Genomic DNA, 17,761 nt, shown 5'->3' on the forward strand with positions numbered 1-17,761 from the left:
CAAAACGAAAAAACAAAGGAACACAGTGGTAGAGATTCACCTGGAGGGGATTACTTTTATTTACACTGTCCCGTGTCTTTGTAACATGGTGTGGGTAAGAGTGAGGTTGGGTGCGCACCATAAACCGGTTTAAGCTCCCCAGTGGTGTTTTTGCCACTGACCGTTCCAAGGCGGTGCCCCAGTATGACTAAGAATAACAATGTTCTTAAAAAGACACAGCTGTAAAGGTCTTCCCCAAAATCCTACCTATATTGATAACCGTCGATATGTATCTATGATAAATGCACTGTTACCTACTTTATTTGATTTTGTAACGGTGCTTAATAGTTATAAACACATGTAACTTTGGTGAAACAGACACAGCTGCGAAAAGGCTTTTGATAAAATAAACATTTAGTCCTTCTCTTATTCTACAGTGAAATCGAAAGCAAAACAACTATGCTTACAATAAAAACCTTTTCAATTTAAAAGGATTGCCAAAATATCAATTTTCCGATTGATTTGCACTGTCTGCCTTAAATCTAAAATAATACGTTGCAATACTGATATTGAATTCATGCTAGGAAAAATTTTTACATTGGGAATATTATATGTACGATTATCTCATGTTGTTTTTTGTTGTTCATAAAACAAAATGCGGCATTTGTATTACAAGCTTGTGGAATGCGGTGCCCCAGCTTTACTGAACTGAGGAACATTATGAAAGCAGGGCCGACATACTTCATAATCAGTCGAATTGAACTGTTTCTTTCTTCCCTCCAAGCTTCATCCCACGTCCTTTTAAATTCCAATACATTGACTGGACTTAAGCTTTTATACAGAGCTTTCCGTTGAAAAACAAAGACAAATATCAAACAGGGAATGCCACGTACCAAAATCGCAGCCTCCTCAAAACGAAACCTACAGCACGCAAACGTGCACACCACAAACACACACACATAAACGCGCACACACACAAAACCAACACACGAGGACAAAACGAACAAACAAAGGAACACACACACATACACGCGCACACACACAAAGCCTACACAAGAGGACAAAACGAGCAAACAAAGGAACACAGTGGGGCACCGCCTTGGAACGGTCAGTGGCAAAAACACCACTGGGGAGCTTAAACCGGTTTATGGTGTGCACCCAACCTCACTCTTACCGAAAGACATGCTACACGACAGATATCTCCATAATTTCCTTTAAACTCCATCCATGAACTAGATGTTTCATCCGAAGAATTGATCATGCCGGAGAGTCGATAATATAATTGTTCGTAAGAATCGTTTGTCATGATCGGGCAGTTACGAAACTTTAAATTTCTTCCATGCTCCTTTAAGTATGTAATGTTGTGCTTTTTATGTTGCAATATTTCCATGGTAACCGTTATTGTATTATCCGAGCATTCGATTGGTCATTCTTGGACAGAATCTATCAAACTGACCATGTATTATGTTCTCAATGCACAATAAAGCAGAATTGGAATCTTTAAAATCAGTAGCATTAAATTAAGTTTAAAACATGATGCTTCTAAATATCATTTGCTACCCGTTCAGATTTCAGAGGCACATTTCACAAAGTCAGAGAAATCATTTCGTGCTCATGATGTTTAGAACCGCGGTTTGTGATGGAAACTTTTATTTGATCAATTTCATATCCATTTCTCTTATAAGAAATACCTCATGGAGAACTATCATCATTGCGTCAATCATTTGAATGCCAAAACTTAAGATATAAATTCTCCGAGTTTGGTACTTGTACTCATTCTACGTACTGTCTTTCAGAAAATGATATAATTGGCTTTAAAGCACGTTCAATAGATATTCAGGTGCTTTTTTTATGAAACGGATTAATGATAATTCTAGATACTATTCCAGTTATTTAACAAAACATAATTAAAAGCGGTTGTATAAATAGATGAAGTCGCGAAATCATGTGAGCACTCGACCAGTCAAACTATAATTATTTTACTTTGTCTGTGGTAAAAATTAGTAACGGTAGAAATGAAAAGTGGAATATCGATTGTTTAGTTTTAGGTGTTTTCCTAATCTGACATACTTTATTTTAGCTAAATTATGAAAACTGCACAAAAATCAACCACAAGTATACCTCTTTAAAAAGATGACAATGACAATCGGTAGAAATGTTATTGATACCAAGAAACGTAACAGGGAAGTTTTGATTGCTTTGCTATTTCAAGAGTATTTATCATCTTATAACAAGTGTTTTAGACAGACAGCTTCCGCTGAATATAATCTAGTTTTCTAAGTCAGTTTGTTCCGGTCTGTAGTCTCCCTAGAATATGTCTGTGCTCTTTCTGCACTACGTTATGTCAGGATATCAAATGAAATATTATAGCTATAAAATATACCGTTTGTAGCACAAGCAGAATGTTTGTCATTTTATATAATTGCAGACCCAAACGTATGCTCTAACGACAAATTTTCTTTATCCGTCTTCAGTATGTATTTTTGTACTACTAATTTCATCATTATGAATAATATTATTTTGACCTGAAATGGTTCAAAAGGTATGTATTAACCTACTTAAGGTAGTTCTGCACGTTTGATAGACCGGAAGTGATGACATAACGTTATTTATCCGGAAAACATAGAATAAAGTCTGAATTCGGCGTACGGAAATGAAAATCAGTTTATGAATTAAAGGCAACCTGTTAATAAATTTATTAAATTGTATTAGTCTCTATATTTCTAAAGTTAAAATATGATATTAAAACATCTGACACGTTAAATAATTCAAAATAATGTCTAAAATTTAGCTTCAAATAGGCGGTTTACTTTAATCATGGCCAAATATCTCAGAATTAAGCACAGGGACCTATACATTTTATTTCATTATATTATAGGCCATATATTGTAACACCTTGAACAATGGGGACTTACCGTTTTCTTGTAATTGTGTGCATTCATTGATCTTGGCTATGATTTGACCTGTTTCCGTGACATTTTCTTGCAAGCTGACAGTAACGAAACACAGAATTGTACACATATGTGTTGATCTACATAATATGACCGACCAATCACACATTATACACTCCCATGTTCGTTTTAATCTTATCCAAACTCTGTTTACATTTACTGAGAGACATCCGTTTCGGCTAGTGCACATTTAATCCAGATTTTGTAACATTTTCCTACATGCGAATCACTATAGACTTTGAACAATTAACCTTTAGTATTTAATTGTTTGTTAAAGATAAGTGTCATCCTTTTGTACAGTCTGAGTTTTGTGTAAATCACAATATTTTCATGATAACTCGCTGAATTTGTCACATTTCCTGACAGGATATGCATCGTTATTCGCACTGCATTGTTGGACTATTTACCGTTACTAAGCAACATTAAATATCGTTGTCATCCTTAAAGATGTTTAAAGCTGATAAAAGCCTTAGATTTAACCCCTAGTACATAATTTTACTGTAAATGTCAGTTTTATTGTATAAAGTATCCATTTGAAGCATTTGGCAGAATTCTTCAGTAATTTGAGTTTGTGACCAATTATTTTCGGTCACTTGGTCACTGTGACCAATTATGTTTGGTCACTTGGTCACTGTGACCAATTATTTTTGGTCACTGGCCATTTTTATTTGGTAAATTTACCGTGTGACCAATTTTGACCAGTTTTCTTGGTCAATTTTCCTGCCTACTATAAAAGGGCCAGATTTGCGACCATCTGGGTCATTCCGGTTCTGAACAATAAGCTTAAGAGCACTTTTTGCTAGTCCTGAGAGTTTTACCAATCTTTATCTTAGATTCAAATACAATAGTCTCGGCATGAATTATATTGGTGTAAGCACATTTTAACATAAAGCTGAAGTAATTTTGATATACATTTAGAAGATTTGAAGGAACATTTATTTTATATTACTTTTCAAGTGGATTTAATGCAAAAACAGCCTTACTGAAATGTACTTATCTTTTGAAGTTATGGAAAGCCTATACAGTCTTAATAACGAATATTTGTACTGATGTTTTACAAGTCCTCATTGCTGAATGGTGAATTATTTAGGCCTTTTGAGATATATTAAGTGATGAATAGAGTTTAATGCTCAAGTTAATACTGCATTTAATTAAGTTATGGAAAGCTAACACTGTCTTCTACATATATACTATGTGACATTATAAACACTGCGTGGTATCTTGTGAATTGCTGAGTTCCTTTGAAATTTAATGTAATTCGTGTAACATTTTATTCGTTGATACTTTGTGTTTGAATTATTTGTGTAACTTATAAGAAAATACACAAATTAAACTTCATAAACTGTTAGCACAGAGTTCCTAGTCTTTGACCTAATACATTTGAAGAAGCTTTCTCATGTCGATCTGCCAAGTCCTCCTGAAATTATTTAGCTCCTAACCGAAGGCTACATCCAGACAGAATAACTACCCTAGTGCGTAACAATTTTTGGTGTCAGAAGTGGGATCCAGTGAAACAGTTCAAACCTGGATCCAGTGATACGATCCCAAGCCAGCATGGAAAATACCGGTGAGTGCACATCGCAAGCTGTCGACAGCCAAGGTCAAATATTCTTTAGACAGACAGCACAGAACCAATGCACTGATATTGATACAGATGATGATGATGTACAATCGATAGCATCATATCATACCATAAATAGGGCAGGCCAAGCAGATGTCACTATGAACACTTCATTCGTCCATCACAATGAGAACAGTAATTCCCAAGATCAAGTGGGTAGTATGATGAGAGATGTGCATGGAGTCTTGCGAGATGTTGTCAAAGAGTTGAAGAACATATCAGCAAGGCAGGTTCCGCCAGCAGAACATGCACACAGTACTGCACCAGTGAGAATAAGGGGTTTTGAACCTGCATCAGATGTGGCGCCATACATTCAAGCAGAAACAAGAGATCAACGAGACTGCAATTTTGGGTATACACCTACTAGTCGAAATATCTACAACGGTTTCGCAGAACCCGCAGTCATTTATGATGGTCATCCTGAAGGCATGGCAGTAAACGAGAACTGTTGGAGAAGGCAAGCAGAAAACAGGCCTCCATTCAGCAATGCAGCTAATTACAGAAATGTTGAGTACAGGCAGAGAAGTCAGCAAACGCATCCTCATTTATCTGGATTCATTGATATCAAAATACCAGCATTTACTGGTAAAGAGGATTGGGCGGTATGGTTGGCAAAGTTCGAAGCAATGGCACGTAGGTATGGATGGAACGAAGATGACAAGTTAGACAACTTACTTCCGAGGATTGAAGGACAAACTAGTGAGTTTGTATTCTCCCAGCTACCAGCAGCTGTATTAGACAGATATGATGAACTCATAGCTGAGCTGACAACACAATACCGCATAGTTGAGACCAGCCGTTCCTTCGCAGCAAAGTTTAGTCGGAGGAATCAAAGGCCAGGCGAGACAGTGGAGAGTTATGCAACAGAATTGAAACGCTTGTATGGAAAGGCACACGGCTACCGCAATAAGCAGATAAGAGACGAAGATCTAGTGAGGCGGTTTCTTGATGGACTCCTAGATCAAGAGGCAAAATTTCAGGTGGAATACCACAAGGAGCCGAAAGATGTCGATGAAGCGGTATACCATGTGGTAAACCTAATACAGACGAGAAACAATTGTAGAAATGAAAGGCGTAACAGATACAGTGAGCGACAAGTAAATAGGATCCAGGATGATGACCTTGATGAATTCGAATGGAAACCAGACTCTGAGACTCACATTATAAACAGGGCACCAGGCAATAAACTGCGGGGCATAAACACAAGAGGTACAAAAGAAAAGAAAAAGGACACTCAAGAAGACCTATTGAAATGTCTTATGGAAAGAGTGGAGAAGTTGGAAAAGACCTTTGCCAGCACCACAGACAGATGGTCCATAAGTGAAGTAGAATGCTACTGTTGTCATGAGAAGGGACATTACGCAAGAGAGTGTCCTTCTCGAGACGGCAAGAGTTCTTTATCAACCATACAGGATTCAATGGCAGATGGTCCTTTAAACTACAGGGGACCGACTCTCGCGCCCAGAGAGAGGTCCATGTAAAACAGAGTTCACATAGTTTGGAAAAGGGCAGAACAGAGATATATCCAGAAAGCAATGTGTCTGTGCCAGCCACCAGTATTAAAGCTGATCAGGGTCTTAAGGAAGGGGTGTGTGTACAGGGTAAGGTTGACAGAGAACCTGTGACATTCACCATCGATACAAGGGCCTCAAGCAGTATTTTGTCTTACAGGGTGTACCAGAGGATGCGGGATGGTGAGAGGCCATCTTTGAGAGATCCATTAGGGTTAACCCATGCCATTGGCAGTGATATAAAAGAGGGCAGTATTGGAGAGTTTACCCTTACATTGGGGCCAGTGAAAATGAAAAACCAGATGGTGGTTGCAGATATTGAGAATGACGCATTGCTGGGTTGTGATGTTTTGGCGGAAAGTACAACTGGACCAGCAGATAAACTTCTCAGTAAGAGCGTTATACTAATGGGAGGGAAAGAGATCCCATGTTTGCCAAAATTGTGCAGCAGAAGTGCTAAAATAGTGAAAGTTGCTGATGATGTCGCCATGCCAGGGGGAGAAGAGGCGCAGGTATATTTATTCACTGAAGAGTTTGAAGAAAAGGATGCAAACAAAGAAATGGGTTATCTCATAGAAGCAGAATGTTTGCACCCAGAACAGAAGGGAAGTATAGAAAACGAGGAAACGGCTGCAGCATCAGCCACTATATCAGCTGCATTGGAACATGGAAGAAACCTTTGTAATGCTGGTAGAGAAAGATCTGAAGGACCTGCAAACAAACACCGGCCAAGAAAAGGTCAGCCTGGACATAAGAAGAAAGAGGCAGCAAGGACTTTCATAGAGCCAAACGATGGTTGTGGCCCGAATCAAGAGAACGGCTACAGACCTCATGATGAAGACCGCCGGTATCTGAGTGGCCGCGCCAAAAGGACCAAACTGGAGACACACGGTGATCCAGGGGAAGCAACGTTGAAGGAGTTACCTAAACGAAAAATGTCAATGTATCGAAAATTCAAATATCAGTGTTAGTGGTGTTCAGAAATGAAAGAGCTAAATGGAAAATTTGTGGTTTTAATTTAATGTGAAGAAAATAAATGATCAGGGTTTATTCATATTTATAATGGAGAAATAAGTAAAAAGTAGTTTTGTGGTGCATTAAATTGGTGTTAATGGATGTGTAATTCTGTGCAATTTTATTATTGAATACGAATACAGATCAAATGACGAGTGATGGAAATTTTCTTTTCGGTATGTTGTAAAGAAGCAGTTGCTGTGTCTAGATGCGTTAAATATTTAGTAGAGAAGCACAAAATGTGAATTTTTGAAATGGTCAATTATGCCATCGATTATTAGTTGTAAATGATAAAATGGAAGCATATGAATCCTAATGATGAATCTTTATCTAAAAGTGCAATTTTGAAATAGTGTTTTTAGTACCGCTGTGTAAAAAAGCTGCATGAAGTCATGTCTCAGTATGAGAAAATGTTTCTATAATTTATGGTTCATTAAAAGTTTGTCTAGAGAGGCAGTTCATATTTTTAAGTAAGTAATTTCAAGTGATTTTAGGTGAGTGTTCCAAAATTCTCAACAACTGTTGAGTTACTGTTGAAGGATGTAGCCCGACTGTAAAAGCAATGAGATGACCTGGAGGGAAGACAACTGGCTGGACGAAGTGATGGCTGTTTAGGGTACAGACTCGGTACATTACAAAATTGAGGCACTTTCATGTTAAATGAAGATGCACGACTCCCTTAATATGGCTGTATCTGAGGCAAAGGTGATGTGTGACAATTGAAGCTTGGACCTTCTCGCAAGTGGTGGGGTAGAACAGTTGAAGCTGTGGATTTTAACACAAATGAAGTTAACTATTCCAAGACCGGTGTGACAGTGACATTTGACGCATGTACACACATCCAGTACAATAATGGTAAGAATCTCACTGGATTATATCAGAGTACAAGTCAACCAAATTTGGGGCTGGACAAGAAGGGCGAATATTAGTTGGGACACACTTCCGATATGACGAGCAGTGTGCATACAGGAAGATGATCTGATCATAAGCTTTCGATGACGAAAGAAGTTCATCTGTATCAGTCACGCGGCATTGAGGCGTTATTGCCAAGAAAGCATAAAAATCTTGACATTATGTCAAATCAGGTTTAACCGAGGGCAGTTACCAATTTTAATCATATCTTACCCACGTTTTGATGATGAAGGAATCCAGAAGACTATCCATTTGCGAGGGCACGCATGACCTAGAAGATAGCGGATGACCAGAAGAATGCAAAACCCATACAGAAGGGAATGGATAAATATCCAAACCAAATCAGATGTGAAGTTACTTCCCTTTAAATGATGACCAAAGAAACTTGACAATTCAATATATGGTCATTTAGTTAAACTTTTAATTTTCATTGGAACCATGAATAACGAGTAAAAGTTTTGTACATTTTTCCGCGAAATATAAAATGAGAAATACAATAACTTTTTAAGTCTAAAACTAGAGAGATTAAGGCTTACAGAACTTTATGAGAGTTACTTTGTGTGACAACAATTAAGATCATTCATATTTGAGAGGAATATTAAGTTTTAGGACTGCAAAAGTGTTAAGTGATAACAGTTACCAGAATATCTGACAGTGTGGCATAACTTTAAAATTCGTTTTTTGACATTGGTAAGGCAATCGGAGTTTTGCCTTAAAAAGAAGGGGGTATTGTAACACCTTGAACAATGGGGACTTACCGTTTTCTTGTAATTGTGTGCATTCATTGATCTTGGCTATGATTTGACCTGTTTCCGTGACATTTTCTTGCAAGCTGACAGTAACGAAACACAGAATTGTACACATATGTGTTGATCTACATAATATGACCGACCAATCACACATTATACACTCCCATGTTCGTTTTAATCTTATCCAAACTCTGTTTACATTTACTGAGAGACATCCGTTTCGGCTAGTGCACATTTAATCCAGATTTTGTAACATTTTCCTACATGCGAATCACTATAGACTTTGAACAATTAACCTTTAGTATTTAATTGTTTGTTAAAGATAAGTGTCATCCTTTTGTACAGTCTGAGTTTTGTGTAAATCACAATATTTTCATGATAACTCGCTGAATTTGTCACATTTCCTGACAGGATATGCATCGTTATTCGCACTGCATTGTTGGACTATTTATCGTTACTAAGCAACATTAAATATCGTTGTCATCCTTAAAGATGTTTAAAGCTGATAAAAGCCTTAGATTTAACCCCTAGTACATAATTTTACTGTAAATGTCAGTTTTATTGTATAAAGTATCCATTTGAAGCATTTGGCAGAATTCTTCAGTAATTTGAGTTTGTGACCAATTATTTTCGGTCACTTGGTCACTGTGACCAATTATTTTCGGTCACTTGGTCACTGTGACCAATTATTTTTGGTCACTGGCCATTTTTATTTGGTAAATTTACCGTGTGACCAATTTTGACCAGTTTTCTTGGTCAATTTTCCTGCCTACTATAAAAGGGCCAGATTTGCGACCATCTGGGTCATTCCGGTTCTGAACAATAAGCTTAAGAGCACTTTTTGCTAGTCCTGAGAGTTTTACCAATCTTTATCTTAGATTCAAATACAATAGTCTCGGCATGAATTATATTGGTGTAAGCACATTTTAACATAAAGCTGAAGTAATTTTGATATACATTTAGAAGATTTGAAGGAACATTTATTTTATATTACTTTTCAAGTGGATTTAATGCAAAAACAGCCTTACTGAAATGTACTTATCTTTTGAAGTTATGGAAAGCCTATACAGTCTTAATAACGAATATTTGTACTGATGTTTTACAAGTCCTCATTGCTGAATGGTGAATTATTTAGGCCTTTTGAGATATATTAAGTGATGAATAGAGTTTAATGCTCAAGTTAATACTGCATTTAATTAAGTTATGGAAAGCTAACACTGTCTTCTACATATATACTATGTGACATTATAAACACTGCGTGGTATCTTGTGAATTGCTGAGTTCCTTTGAAATTTAATGTAATTCGTGTAACATTTTATTCGTTGATACTTTGTGTTTGAATTATTTGTGTAACTTATAAGAAAATACACAAATTAAACTTCATAAACTGTTAGCACAGAGTTCCTAGTCTTTGACCTAATACATTTGAAGAAGCTTTCTCATGTCGATCTGCCAAGTCCTCCTGAAATTATTTAGCTCCTAACCGAAGGCTACATCCAGACAGTATAACTACCCTAGTGCGTAACAATATTTATTAACCACTGTGAGAAGTTTCATTAAAATCTACATTGTGAAAAATTTTCTATTCTCGAAAATGTTATGAAAGTTGCTATTTTCCCATAGACTCCCATTATGAAAAAATTGCGTGAGGTCCAAAATTTTCAAATCAGTCTAACAAAAAATCAAGCACACGACCCTATCCTTTTTATTTGCTGAATTTTCTAGGTATATTCTGAACTTTTGAAAAATCAGAGTTTAATCAAATTCTACATTGTAGAAAAAAATCCGATCCAAACGTGCAGAACTACCTTAATGAAATACGTTAAATCATTTCATTAATAATTAAGAAAGGCTACTGCTTAACTTTTCTAAAAATAAAATATGCAGGTTCTTTAACGAGTTAAAATATTGCGTACTTGTAGGCCTTTGCCACCCTTCGCAATTTTATACAAATGATGTATATGGTTCTTTGAAATGAATTAAACAGTATATGAGTCGTGCCATGAGAAAACCAACATAGTGGGTTTGCGACCAGCATGGATCCAGACCAGCCTGCGCATCCGCGCAGTCTGGTCAGGATCCATGCTGTTCGCTAACAGTTTCTCTAATTGCAATAGGCTTTGAAAGCGAACAGCATGGATCCTGACCAGACTGCGCGGATGCGCAGGCTGGTCTGGATCCATGCTTGTCGCAAACCCACTATGTTGGTTTTCTCATGGCACGGCTCATATAATGAAAGCATTTACAAAGTGGATAAGAGTGCAGTCGAGGAGACAGCCATGCCTATTGCCAATATGTTTTAAAGTGGAATAAAAGATAAAGCAGTAATTAATGATGTTGAAGTTGAGATTTTTAATTACGCTTTTCCAATCTGTAATTAGATCATTTAATTCCATTCCGTAGTTTCAATGTTATTGTTGTTACAGTAAAGACAAAAATTTAGGAATGTAAAAGGGGAGACAAGGTTAGGGGTCTATTAAATTGAACTTCCGTTCATTACTCATTACAATTTGTCAATACGTAAAGCTTCTGTATATGTGCTATATAAGGTTCAATATGATCGTAAAACTATGAAAATCGAAGAGTGAAAATAAGATAACTGTTTTTCAAAATGATTAAAGATAGACACTCTCATTAGTTTTATGATTAATCTCCGGACAGAAAAGTATAAAAGGGAGATAATTTGGAAATTAATCAAGACAAAGTTATCGTTCTTCCCCGATTGCACTTCCTTCCATTGCTGTCTATCATTAATTAAAGTTTCTTTAAACTCGCATTTTATACTTTAGAAGGATGACTAGAACAAAATTTGAAAATGTACAAAAATTGGAGGGATTTCGTCTCATTGCCGATAAGATGCTTTTACAATGTCAATACAATTACAATGTCCAGTTAACACAAAACGTCTTACAATTTCAACGTAATCTGTAAGGCGACTTTAAAATATTTACTTACGTTACTTTTTCTCATGTTTATACCTGTAATTCATCGTCTACTTATGTTCAAGAGAAAGGGATATCCAGAAATGAAGCCAAATATCTGTCTTCTAATGATGTGAACCTTTCCTTGTCATGTTTTTCATTTCCCCCGAGTGTGAGATTGTTCGTAATTGGACGTTCATGAGTCACAACATCACACCAGATCTTTTACTATTTAATTACCATGCTACTTATGGTAATAATGCACTATGTTTCTAACATTAGAAACAGTCATGGGACAATTGCTGCTCTATTGTGAGAATTGTTTTTTATTTGATAATTGGTATTCCAGCATATGTCTTAGAGGTTATAAATTGTGGCACTTTGATATTCTATACAGTCCATTACAACAAAGTAAACTTTACACTCAAATACATAAGCTTGTTTCTCCTAGGATGTCTTCGGGCAAAATGTTGTTTTTTATACTTAATTTATGTTCTCAGTGAATGATGCCTAAACAACAGGCATATCAAGAGCATTACATGAATTTAGCGTTATAATTAACTGCATAAGTACTGGTTTAAATAAAAAATGTATTATTTAGCATTTACTAAATGATAATACACATCCAAGTAAAATAAGGAATTCTTAAGCATTTGATTAATGTTTATTACCATCCAAGATTGAAACTTAACAACTTTTTCAACAGCTTGCCTTTCTTGTTCTTGTCACTCTCCCTGGAAGGTGTTGTGAAAGTTGTTTCGCGTACATTGTTCGTGGTGGAGCACTCTTAAAGGATAAAGACGAAAATATAGCAAAATAGTTTCAATAAAATACTAGAACATGATAGACACAATGAATTGATGTCTGAAAAGACATTTACCTTTTTCAAATGAATTCTTTATCTTGCGCTGATTTCTAACTGTATTATTAATTCAATAATTATTTATTGTAACACTGAATAACGTAAAAGAGATGTAACGTAACGTAGCGCAGAGATGGCACCTTAAGTCTTAAATTGCATCTGACATTCCTTTCTGATAAAAACGTGTTATCAGAGTACATATAATGATTTTGTTTTCATACTTCAACAATTTTCGTGCTGAATGGTAATATTAACTTCGAAAAATCTTCTTTTACTCGGGAAAGTGAAGCCAGTGTAAAATAACTTTTCTATGACTACTTAGTTATTTTTGAGTAAAATATGTACGTGTGATTTTCCAAAAATATTATACTAGCCTGAAACTTTATTATAACTGATCGAAATGATATGCACATAATACATCAATGAAAATGTATGCTTTTTCACCTTTCCAATTGTATCACATACACACATATATCTTTATTCTGTATAAACATATAGAGGTACAAAATTAATATGGTATTGTTGGAGACACTGCGAATGTTGTGTTTGGTAATGCTCTATTTACAAGGCTTTAAAAATGCTACATGGTTCATGATAAAGATTATCATCAGCATATGTGCAATGCCAAATTAACATGTCAGTTAAAATATCAAAATGCTTAGATTGCTGTCATAAGCTGTGTTATCATGCCAGTCCTGTTTTATTTATACTTCATAAAGTTTTGGATCACTTAAAATGTAAGCTTAAACTACATTTTTATTGGCCTGAATTATCAAGATGAATAATTACTGTAGTAAGTGTGTGACTAATTTAGTTTATTGTTGATCAACATGATTTTTTTTAATACGGCAATTTTTAATTGACGTCATACCAATTTGATATTTAAAGACTACATCAAAAGAAATCGATAAATTTGAAAATTACAGTTCCGGTATTTATAAAGCTAAATTCATGATTTTCAGAGCTGTACAATGGCAAAAAGGTCAGTGCATTTGACAGTACTGCTCTTAAACCTCTATAAGTTTGTACAACGTAGAGATGCATATCTGCATATAAAAGATGGAAATATAGATTTGTATTGATGTTTCATGCAGTAATACTAAAGTTATGAGGCTAATTCATAACTGTCAGAACAACCATCATATATTAATAAATCCAGATATGTTTATATCTATTAATTATTATACATAAAAAGAAAATTATCATCCCAAATTGTTAAAAAATCAATTGCAATTGAAAAGTATTAGTTATTGATTCCAATCATTTTCAAGTATGGTATGATCGTAGGAAAGAAGAAATCTTTTTTTTTCTATTTGGTAAGTTTTTCTTTCACAAAACATAAGGGGAGGTACATGATAGGTAAATATTGTGTATACCATACCCTCGTTGACAACCCACTTTTAAGCCGTTGTCCTAAGGATATAGGATATGATTTGCAAGGACATCAGTCCTAATTTAGCTATGGAAATATCTTAGAGGCGCGAGTCTTTTGTCCTCTGATTACTTCATTAGCCTTCAATGATTTCAGGTTATATACAACCCTCGAGTTTGTATGTTCATTCTAGATTTTCCCCTGTTATATTATCACAAAATAAAGCTAATAATTACATTGTTATTTATGGTATAAGCAGATCAACTGACTATGGTTCAAGTTTAAAGTAGTAGTCAGACGACAAAATTATCACATAATTTGCTTCAGTAGCCCAAAGGTGAAAAAACGGTATATTTTGTTATTACATACCTGACTATAATCCGCATAGGATAGAACCCTGTAACCCAGGCCAAATAACCGGAAGCGGGCATTATAACCGAAAGCGGGAACTATAACCCGATATTGGCACGACATGGTTAGATGACATCAGTTTTGACGTCATTTTACCCTGTTTTTTTCGCGACGTCGATATTTTATATGATTACATATGTAACTGATTCAAGCAATCGAGTAATCGTTATAATGTTGGGGTATATGATAAACAACTCATTAAACGCCAATGACGTTCCTTAAGTGGTTTTTACTACTTAAACCTAGTTTGGAACTCGGGCTACGCCCTATTACAATACAGGTTTAGTCGTGCTAATTACCACTTCAGTTCCGCCTTTGCCGTTTAATAAGTGTATATTAGTACAAATAATTATGACTAAGCATACTAACATTTTTATATCGAGACAAGACACAGATGATATAAAAATTGAACTTGAAAAGTATTCCGCAAAATCCTACCCATCTTAGTTATCGTCGAATATCTATTCATGGTAAAGCACGTTGGTGACGGTAATTAATTGTTAAAATGGTTAAACAAAAGATTTAATAGAATGAACATTTAGTCGCTCTCACATTCCACAATAATATTAATTTTCCGATTGGTTTCCCTTGTCTGTCTTAAATTGAGATTAAATAATAGAACAAAAGAAGCTGCAAAATGCAATATTGATTATCTGATATCTGAGTACGATTCATTTCCTCACCAAATGAAACAAACTTAGGTAAGATTTTGTATTGGATATGATATATGTAAGACTTTCTCAAATTTTATCTGGCGTGTCATTATTACAAAATGTGACATTATTATTATTGTATTTCTTTTCAAACTCGTGGAATGTGGTGCCCCAGCTTTACTGAACTGAGCTAAAATATGGAAGCATTGCCACCATACATTTTATTGCCGTATACTTCATTATCAGTCGAATGGAACCGCTTATTTCTTCTCTCCCACCTTCATCCCACGTCGTTGTAAATTCCAATACATTGGCTTGGCTTAAACATTTGACAGAGCTTTCCGTAAAAAAAAACAAGCTACACGACAGATATTCCATAATTTCCTTTAATATCCATCCTTGAACTAGATGACTCATCTTGATCATGTCGGAAAGTCGATCGCGTTTTAAGGAATAGAAATAAGTATCGTCTGTTATGATCTGGGAGTTACTGTAAAATCAAAATATCTTTCATGCTCCCATCAAGCATGTTACATTGTTCTATATATATGTTGCAATATTTCCACGGTCAATGTATTATTCGGGCAAGAAGTTATCAATCTGAATTTGGAGTTTGGTCTTTTATTCTGAGAATTCGATTGGTTGCGAGAGTGTATCAGTTGCGCTGTGAAGAGTTTCTAGGACAAAACAACATTAAAGATTGGACGGAGCGCATGCTTAACTAATACATAGTTGTACAAGTTGAGGATAATTTCTTTAATGGAATGCTACAGCAAAAGCAGTAGGTCAGGAAGCATGTTGAGCGTTGGTCTAGTAATTGTGAATTTCAAGGCTGTTGGTAAGGTGCCATTTCACGTATATACCAGTATTTTCACTCTGTTGTCTGGTCCATCATCAAATTTTCCTGCCAGTTTTCAGTTTAAGGTTTTTTTCTTGTATAAATGCCGAGTTTAACAGAACTTTATATCCCACATGCACTGGAGACAAAAGAAATTTGTATGTATTTACTGGTCTCGTTTGAACACACAAATTGAACTCTGTGCTAACGTGAATGCAGGTACAGCTTGTGTAATTGGTTTTACAACATTATTATATTGTATTATAACAATTGTGTTAGTATACCAAATCATAATATTTGTAAACATGTAGTGGAAATGTCAAGGTCCGTAGCCTCCCATGATTGATATTCGTCGTTGTTTATTTACCTTGTTTGCAAAATCTTTTTTTCATAGATTTGGTCGGAAAGAAATTGACATTTATTAAGTGTTTTATTAGTAGACAAGTATATTCATTTCTACGTACCCACAGATTTACTTCTTCCAACACATACATCACACACTGCCACATAACTTAGCAGTCATGCATTAGTGAATATACGCCACTACCTTATGACTTTCTGTATATAGGTAAAAAGCTGATACGTATAGTTGTAGTGTTTATATTTGAATAGTCTCTCTTAGAATTCCTAAATGACCATTTACAGGTTTCATTTGTGTATTAAATGTAATCATATCTTATTTTTGAAAAGGATAAGATTAAAATATTAGATAGATATAAACATTTTAAAATATTTATCATAAATTGATAACAACACATACTTTTTGTTCTTTAGCCATTAGAAGTTAAGGTGTTGCTTATCGAAAGTTCAGGAGAATAATCTTAGTTGATGTTAAGTCACCAACTCGTTTGGACGTTACGTATGTGCCACGTCCGTAACACCGTCATTTCGACTGTCCATTCGTCCCATTTTTGTTCGGTTAAAAACTTGCCATGCATGGAATGATTTTCAAATACCTTCTTTACAAGACTATGTATCGCGCAAACTGGTAGCCATATTAGGTCAATATCACACACAGATTTCAAAGATTTACGGTCCTTTTCTTGTCTTGTCAATAAAATCGCAATTGATTTCATTTGCTGGCGGATAAGCTTGACTGACTTTCAGTTCCCTTTCGAGAACAACGTTTTCAGACTTTAGATTTACGCATCGTCCGTCATTCCGTCCTTCCGTCCGTCCCATAAAAGCCCGGTCAACTATTTGCCATGCATGGCTTATTTTTCAAACACAAACATACCTCTTAACAAGATGATGTCGCGTACATGACCAAAGCCTATTTTCGCAATGGCCACTGCAACACTTAGGGGTCAAAGATTAAAGCCATTTTTCTTGTCTTGTTCAAGTTCCAAAATACTTTAAATATAATGTTATGAACAAAAAGCAGCTGACCAAATAGAGGATATACATAATAACAAGGTTAGAAAAAACACTAATTTCAGTATTGCACATGCCCTTATACAGTCAGAACTGTAAAAGAAGGTAATTCAAAACAATAAACTAAAAATAATGCCACTACTTACATAAACTATTCAAACCTTTGATGAATTTATAAGAAAACAATTTATTGAAAATAGGATTTAACAAAAATGAGTATATTTTACGTTCATTACAAAACAATGTGGCAGCCAAACAGTTAAACAAAGACATAATGACCCTTGAATCACTTTGCCATGCATATATGTATATGTTTGTTCGGTCTGTGAATTTGTTACGCATGAATTAATATTAAAATGATCTAGTATAAACAGTGACCATAGCAAAACAATCTGTTGCATGAAACCCGGAGATCTAGACCCCCGGCTCAAAGGTCAAAGTCACAAGGACCCGTGATAGCATTTTTCGATTCTGGACAGTAAGTCAAAGAGCCTCAAACTTTGCAATATGACCTTATATATGTACCAAGAGGAGAGTAGTCAATGAGTGGGTAAAAGGTCAGGGTCACGAGGGCTAAAGTGAAATGTTTAGTT

This window comes from Mercenaria mercenaria, chromosome 1 (genome assembly GCF_021730395.1).
Source record: "Mercenaria mercenaria strain notata chromosome 1, MADL_Memer_1, whole genome shotgun sequence".
In the NCBI taxonomy this organism is placed as follows: Eukaryota; Metazoa; Mollusca; class Bivalvia; order Venerida; family Veneridae; genus Mercenaria; species Mercenaria mercenaria.